We start from the raw sequence: 8,586 nt of genomic DNA on the forward strand, positions 1-8,586 counted from the left end.
AGGGTTCGCTCCCTGCTGAAGATGGGGCATGCTGTTATAAAGGCACCGAGGAGGCAGAATTAGCACTTCTAAACTGAAGGTGACTCACAAGGCCTGTGTCTGCCTCCAGCTCTTCTGTCCAAACACTAGAAAGACCCAAATTAACTTTTAAACATATCTGTTCTTTTCACTCATCAGGGTGGGGCGCATGCAAGCCGTTCTGTCAAGCAGGAACCCTCTCAGAGGGTTTCCACGTCACTCGAGTGTTTTCAAATGACCTCAGGTCAGGATGTTATTGGGTTTGAAACAGTTTTCTCACAGGGCCAGACACCACTGCTCCTCAGCTTAGCTCTGAGCAAGTTTTCGTGACCAGTTTAGAGATCTTTGAAGAACACCCTTAATTATAGCAAGGGCAGTGTTTACAGGACCCCATTCACATCAAGTGAAGAAGTGTATCGGAAATGTTAAACAGACAAGCCAAACTCAGTGGAAAAGAGGGAAAGTATGCTTCATCCAAAGGGGGCGTGTAAGAGAAGACACTTAAAACCAGTGTGGCCAAGCTTAACACATCCCTGTTATTACATTGCTCCCGACTGGGTGCTAGAGAATACCTCAGCCCTGTTTCCTACAGTGCCAGGCTCTGGGTGTCCATGTGTCCAAAGGGCAGGACACTGAGGCATTTTAAATCTGCATGAGCTAGCTTCTGCCTTCCTTTTATTCTGTTCTACCCCAAAGGAATGTCCAGATACCTGCAAATGTTCCAGATATCCTCCCCCAAAGATCTCTCTGGTAAAGTCAACGCAGAATCCTAAGTAGTTCCCATTAAACATGAGTTTTCTGGGAACAGCCTGTCTTGAGAAGGGTGGAGATGTATTAGAGGTCTGTGGAGTCCACTTAAGCTCCGCCCCCCCGCCCCCCCCCCCAGTTAATGTTTTTTTCCCCTGTGGCAGTCACCGTCCTAGCTCAGGGCTGGAGCTATAGCCACCCACAGTCCTAAAAACAGAGCCCAAGAAACAAGTGAAATATTGAAAATGTCTGATCTGGTTCCCTCTCTGCTTACAGCTCCTGCTCAGGTTGGGACAGAGCAGGGCCTCTGTTCTAGAGGCTTCCCGCTGTGGCCCTGGAGCTGCTGCCGCATTTTTATAAACAGAAGAGATCTCTTTGGTGTCCAGCCTTTAGCGTCTGAAACCGAGTTTTCTTTTGCATGAGTAAAATGGGAGGTAAAATTCAGAATAACTTCTCGTAAGTCAGGAAAACAATCAGACATGAAATAGACTTCGTCCATAGCACGAGCCAGGACCTCAACAGGTTTTCATTGGCCAGCAGAAAGTTACTGAGAATGATGGTCAGGGCAAACCTAACAAGCGATCTGATAGCCTGTTAGCATCTCCCCTTACCTTTTGCAAGTGGAACGTCCTCTAATTTCCCCTTTGATTGTAAATAGAAATCTAGTTTTATTAAGCAGAAACATAGATTATTAATAAGTAAACCGCTTGATGCCTGTAAAGTACTTTGAGGGTGAAAAGCCCCTAGTAAATGGCAAATATTATTATTTTTATTGCGAGCTAACGGGAGGAAGCTAAGCTAATGAATGCTTACAGATCTCCGAGTAGTCATCACACTCAAATTGGCACATAGTGTAAACTATTAAACTTGTTTCTTAGATAGAGAGCTTCCACATTTTTAAGTTGATTCTTTGTAATTCTTGCCAAGGATGAAAAGCAACACTTATAGGTCCGTAATTTAAACAAGAGGAACTCAAGGGAATAATCAGTTTTCACATTTAACTAGACGTTATCGATAAGATAAAACAGTGGAAACACAGCTAGCGAGGGGAAAGAAGACCTAGGCTGGCTTTCCGAGTCGAGTCATCAGCAAGGCTGTGGTTCTCCATGAGCACTGCTTCTCTTGAGCAGCAGCTAAGTGTAAATAATGCTCTAGTCAGATAAAGTGCGGTCCAGTGTTCAGCGGTCAGCCCAAAGGTTTTCTCTCACTGGAATTCTTTGGCATTTTCTGTGATATTGGGGTGGGACATGTAAGTTGACTTAAATGTTTTCTCTCTGATGTTTGACTTGGGGACACATATATAAGCAAATTACAATGGAGTGATTAAGAAGAGAAGTAGAAATTTGATTTTGTTTTTCACAATACCTTTGTGAAGTCAGATGATTCATATTAGTGAAAGTTGATACACTGTCTATGTATTTCATAAATTTGCTAATACTCACTTGAATATGTGTTTAAGTAATTGGGAACCAGTATTTTTTTTTTTTGCTTCTTCTTAAGAGGTTATTTATTTATTTGTTTATTTGTTTATTTATTTTAGACAGGATCTCACTATGTAGCCCTGGCTGGCTCGGAACTCACTATGTAGACCAGGCTGGCCTGGAACTCACAGAGATCCTCCTGCCTCTGTCTTCCCAGGGCTGGGATTAAAGGCGTCATCACCACGCCCTGCAGACAAGAATTTTAAATAACCCACACAAACAATTTAACAGAGAAACAGATAGCAATGATAAACATTGTAATAGAGACTACTTTGCAGAAATCTCACATAAATACTTCCTTTAGCTAAATCCTGTATGAAAAATTCATGAGTGACTTGAGACTTTCTTCACTCAAAATGTCAAAGTAATGCTCACTCTCAAGAGAGCAGAGCTGTAGCCTGGGATCACCGCAAAGGTGCGCTCAGAGGACGGCGTTGGAGCTCAGGTTCCTTGTCTGCCCATCTCCAGCCATGCACACAGCCAGCTAACCAGTCTCAGCCCCACACCCCAGAATGGCAACCTTAGGTTCCATGTCCAGGGCTGGGAACAAAGTCTCCTCCTATTAGACAAGATTCAGCCTGCAGTGGCTTTAGCAGCCAAGATACAAGTCTTAATTTTTAAATTAGGGCCTTCGGAGTGGAATATTAGCAGACCCATCTTAAAACAATGCTGGCAGCCTATACTAGGATACGGGCAATTTTCTAATTAGCAGAAGGCTATTTGAAATGCAGCATGGTGTCCCATTTTCCAGACTGTTATTTTCTGCAGAGCTGAAGGAGTAAAACAAACTCTCTGGAATCTCACAGTTGAAGGCCTAGGAGGGATGCTCAGCAGTTCAGAGCACTGGCTGCTCTTCCAGAGGACCTGGGTGGGATTCCCAGCATTCAGATCAAAGCTCACAACCATCTGGAACTCCAGTCCTATGAGATCCAAGCCCTCTTCTGGCCTCCTCCAGCACTGGGTACGCACATGGTACATAAACATAAACCCAGGTAAAACACACAAACACATTTAAAAAAAAAAAAAGTCTGTAAATTGTTTTCTTTGTCCCTGTAAAGACAGATTCTCATTTCAGTTGGTTTTTAATTTACAATACTTAGCTTTGTTTTTCCACAAAAGTCATTGGATGGACAATCTCAATCATCATTCGATTTTAGAATACCTTAAAAATGCACATTGTGTGTGTTATTCATCTTTTTTCCCTAGTATTTGTGTTTGGGTGTGATTTCTAAAAGAGTTCAGAGAAAGGCTGTGTATACAGTGGGTCTGAGTAAACATGGTTGTGTGGTTAAAAGGCTTAGATACTGTCTAATGTTATTCTTAGAGGCAGGAGAGTGGCCTCTTAGGAATTTGGGTCTTAGCTTTCAGCAAACTGAGTCAAGAGGAGGCGTGAAGGTTGGTAAAAACTTTTACACCGACACAGGGAAAAGTGTATTTGTTCCTAGACATAAAGATTTCAAAGACAGGTTGAAGCATTTAAAGAGTAGACTTTATATATGAAGGCTCCAAAACTCAACCGTCCTGTGCATGTAAACAGAAGTCACTGTCAGAGGTGCCATCTTCAATTATAAAGGAGGAAGCTACTGAATACCCCCTCCCACCCCCTCCCCTACCCCCCTCCCCTCCCCTCTCTGGCAGGTCTGAGTCACTGAATTTACATATGGTCCATTTCTGCAGATTGGCTGATAGAAAAATAGTTGACTGGCAGAGAGCGACTTGCCCCGAGCCATTCTCCAAAGAGCTTGTCACCTACCAACCCTCCTCCAGGACGTCACCCTGTTTCCTGCTGCCTGTAGACCAGGCAGACACGAAGGGTGACAAACTTGTGCCACCCTCCCGTCCCAAATGCATCCCTCTGCCTCACACTGCATTTTGACTACCCCAGGGAGCCTGTGGTCCCTCCCCACTGAGGGCTTTTCTCACATCTTCCCATTCAACCAAACCCTCGTATTCTTTCCCAGCACCATCCTCTGCCCTGGGTACTTCTTCCATCTCTTCTATGCTGGTCATCTAAACCAAGCCAGACGCACATGGACTCCTCCCCTGGATTCTGCTCCATAATGGACATAAACCACCTACTGCATCCTTTGAAAGGTCTGGAGGGTTCACACCCTAAATTTTACCTAAACTGAAGCGGATGTGAAATACGTTAGGCGTGACAGCGTGGCACTTCAGGCCTCTCTCCCTCCCCCAAGGCACAGTGTAACCTGATGTTGAGTGTTGGTTTTTGGCTCACAGTGCCAGTGTGTGTCTCCCTACAAAAATCAATCAATCAAACGAACAAAGGCATTTCCCTGACCCACGCCCCAGCTCAGCCAATCAGAAAGAAAAAAACAGGAAGGATCATGCTCTTTGACTAATATGAATAGATTTCTTTATTCTTAGGACTACGGAATAATCCACTTGCTTGGGGGTTGGGGATGTAGCTCAGTGGTAGAGCACTTGCCTAGCATGCACATAGACTCTGGTTTGATCCCCAGCACCACCACTTGTGAGAATTTATGAAGCTGCACATTACAGAGCTATTGGATCTCCTATTGAGACACCTTGCACCGATAGCTTCTGGCTTATCATAGTTGTTTGAAAGCCAGCAACATGGTACATCTTCGCTAATTTCCCAGTTCTGTTAGTGGAGTAGTGAATTCCACTGGGTATGTGACCATCAACTGCTGTTGACAGCCATGGGCAGTACATCTAATTAACTACTTTCTTCCTCTCTAATTTGTCATACATCTCTGTGATTACATATCTATGTGGTGGGTTATACTTTTTCATCAAAACCTGGTTTTGTGGGCTTTCTTCTTCTTCTCTCACTCCCCACAGGACATCAAGTGTTCTCACAGGTCTCTGACAGAGTTCTTAGCTAGTACGATGAGCGATGGCCCAATGGTGTTCTACACTGTCATCTCAACCCAGAGGCTACCATTCCCAAAGAGCTAAACAGATTTGCACAATACACAGAAAAAACACCAGGACCTGAATCTTCTGATAGAACCTATGCAAGTAATTAAGAAAAACATAATTGCACATTGGAGAAGGTGGACTCACCAAGCACTTGTTGAACTATAAAAATGCAGCCAGAGTAGTCAGTTTCTTTGTTTAATTATTCAGGAATGTTGTTTATGTTATCATGAAAAAACGGAGAGGTGAGAAAATATATTCGGTAATTTTTGGTTTTCCCCCATTTGAGCAGATGGCGATCTGTAGTTCAAAATTTGTAACTCAAATTATTTCACATTTTTATTAATCAGTACAATATGTTTTTAAAGCAACAAACTGCACTTAGAAATATCAGTGTAAGTCCCCCGGTTTGCCTAGTTCCATCAGAGAGCAGTTCGAAAATTGAATTTTGTTCGCGATATTGGAAAACAGGGTATTCTGGAATATTCAGCTTTTCAATAGTGATTATTTTTATTCCAGTGTTCAAAGCATCCCCTATGGGGAGGGGCAGTTGAAAAGAAAATTGCAATGGGGAGGGAGCCGCAGGAAGCGGGGAGAATTTGTTTCAAGATGTTTGCTTTTTTTTTTTTATAGAACAAAAAGTGCATTTTGTTAGAGACAAATATTTTGTGATAAAAAACATTTTATGTGAAGTGTAGATTGGACTTTTAATATAAAAAGCAGTGTTAAGCCACTCTATTCTAGGAAGGCTTGGCTCGCTGAAGGAAAGCTGTTAGAGCCGTATCTGCTGCAATGTCCTCACAGCCCTCATCCTAAGCTCCTCTCCAACCCTGCTCAATTACACAAGCCCAGGAAGAAGGCAGCGTTTTTATTATTATTAATTGACACTCATTTTTAGCTGGCATGTGCTGGCAGGTCTTTCCAGATAAACCTCAGACTACACCAGCTCTCCCCGGAAAGTTTGGGGAGCATTCTAAAGCTCTATAATGTGGGAGCTAGGAAGTGTAATATTAAAGTGATAAACATCTTATATTCGGTGTAATTCACAGTTTCTTTCATTCTTTTTACTATCTATAGATCTAAATCAAAACAAATTCCATAAGAGGGGGTTATTTTCAAGCCTTCAGAAAGCTCTTGAATATTTTATCATATCTATTTCTATACATATGCTATACATTTCTACACCCCTGTTGAACAAAATCCAAGGTGATGATAAACACACACACACACACACACACACACACACACACACACACACAACATACACAAAACTATGACATTAGAATTCCTAGGAGGTATAAAGTTAGCCTTAGCAAATGAAATAAACTTTGTTTTGGCAATTAAGGAATGCACAAGGATATTAAGTCAAAGAACAATATGTCTGAACTATTAAATTTTTTTCAGGAGGTTATTAAAAATGTATTTCAAATTACCAGAATGGCAGGAAAAAAATAACTTAAAAGCAGTTACATTTTCCTTTGCTCATGAGGAAGCCTATTGGATTTCACTCAACTGGATTTTCAAGTAGAATATTCCAGAGCACCAAAGGTCCTCTTGAAGGGCCAACGATCCAGCCCCCTCCCAATAGTGATGCATTTTGAGTGGTCACTGCAACCAATGTCAGGGGGTGAGCGCTTTAGCCGTCAGGTGGGGAATGTATGGATTTTCTGAGTTCCTCCAGTTGTTCAGAAACCCCGGATTAGGACTAACTCACCAGAAGGGCAAACAAAACCCAGACTCAGATCCCGGTGCAGCCCGGGATCAAATGGGGCAGGAAGTATAAGCTTATGCGGTAAGCAGGAACTCTGATGTCTGAACAGCCAGTGTCTGGGCCTTCAAATGGTTAATTCCCCCAGGCTGTCATATTGCATAAACAGATCCTCCTTTAATAAAATTAATTAGGTTCTGAGCTTTATAGGGTGATGCCCACTGACCCTTTACATGCCTATTGTTTCCAGATCCAAGAGAGAGAAAAAAGGAGAGGCTGCCCAATGGACAAGAGAGGGATAAAAGTTGAAAGATTAGAAATTCCAAGTAGGAGCTGCTAGGGGGTGGAGGAAGCTAGTGTTTGCTTCTGAACACAACTTAAAAAACAAGTAGTCCCCCAGTCCCCCTCACTCCCCCTCCCAACAAGGAAAGCAAGAGCGCAGTGGTTTTTGTTAATTTCGCTTTTTTACACGCACCACGGAATCCAGGCTGTGCCGAGCTCTTGAGAAACATCAGAGTAATTGCAGATTGCGGGGACGCAGATTTAGTTGGAAAAAAAAAAAAAAAAAAAGACCGGAGGCGCAGGGCGGGGTGAGGTGGAGGGCACCAGGAAGAGCCTCCAGAGCCCAGCAGGACCCCGCAAACCTGCTGCCCCCGCACCGCGCTCTCCCATTTCTTCTGGATGTCCACCAAGTGCTAGCCTGGGCATTTCATGTCACGAGTTGCTTCGGATAGCCTTTTAAGTTTGCTAAGGGAACTCCTAGAAGATGGAAGCAGGGTAGGGAAAGGCGATGGGAACCTCTTTTTTTCTTTCTTTATTATAAGAAGATTGAGGTCCAGGTCTCTGGGATTATGTGAGAGCATCCCTGGCACCTCTTGTAGAAAATCTTGAGGAACAGCAGCAAATGTCGGGCGATTTTGTTGGAAAAAAGAAATATATATATATTTTGAAAGGAAAGGAAGAAGAGGAAAAATCGCCAACCGGATGTTTCCAATTACAGCGGAGACAGAGAACAGAAGGGGGTGCTCGCGGGGGGTGGGGGCAGCTGGAAAGATGGGCAAGATTTGGAGAAGGTGTAGGTTGAAGGTGGGAAGAGACGCGGCAGGGTAAAAAGCAGGAAAACAAGCCTCTGCGAGGAGAAGGGGAAACAGGAAAATGAAGCAGAACTAGACAAATGACAAAGTGTTGAGTGCTGATTTATCGCAGAAGCCTCTGGTCATTTCCATATATTGAAATGCGCCCAAGCGGCCAGTCAGTCAATTTCTCTTGAGCTGCTGCCGCTGCTGCCCACGGGCTGCCCACGTGACTCCCCTCAGTCAGCCTCTTACCACCCAGCCCCCGGTGCAGAGAAGAGGAGGAAAGACAGAGTGTGAGGCGCAGGAGGCGGCTGTGTGCTCCAGTGGGCGGTGTGGATGGAGAACGACACATTGTGTGTCTGTGGGGAAGAGGGGGATCAGCCCAGGCGGGGAGAGGTGGGATGCAAGCGTCCCTCCAAGGTTACCATCTCTCTCTCTGGTGCCCCCTCCTTGCCTCTTCTCTTTATCTCTCCCTTCTTAATGATTTAGAATGGGGACAGAATACAGACATAGAAAACCTGATCTGTCTCCAAACACAAAATGGGGATGGGTGTGGAGGTGGAGATATTTAAGTCTGATTTGATTTTGGTGTCTTTGATATTATGTGTTGCTTTGGTAGTTTCTTAAAGAAAGGCACGTGTACGTATGTGTGCGT

Source organism: Peromyscus maniculatus, chromosome 10 (genome assembly GCF_049852395.1).
Source record: "Peromyscus maniculatus bairdii isolate BWxNUB_F1_BW_parent chromosome 10, HU_Pman_BW_mat_3.1, whole genome shotgun sequence".
Classification (NCBI taxonomy): domain Eukaryota; kingdom Metazoa; phylum Chordata; class Mammalia; order Rodentia; family Cricetidae; genus Peromyscus; species Peromyscus maniculatus.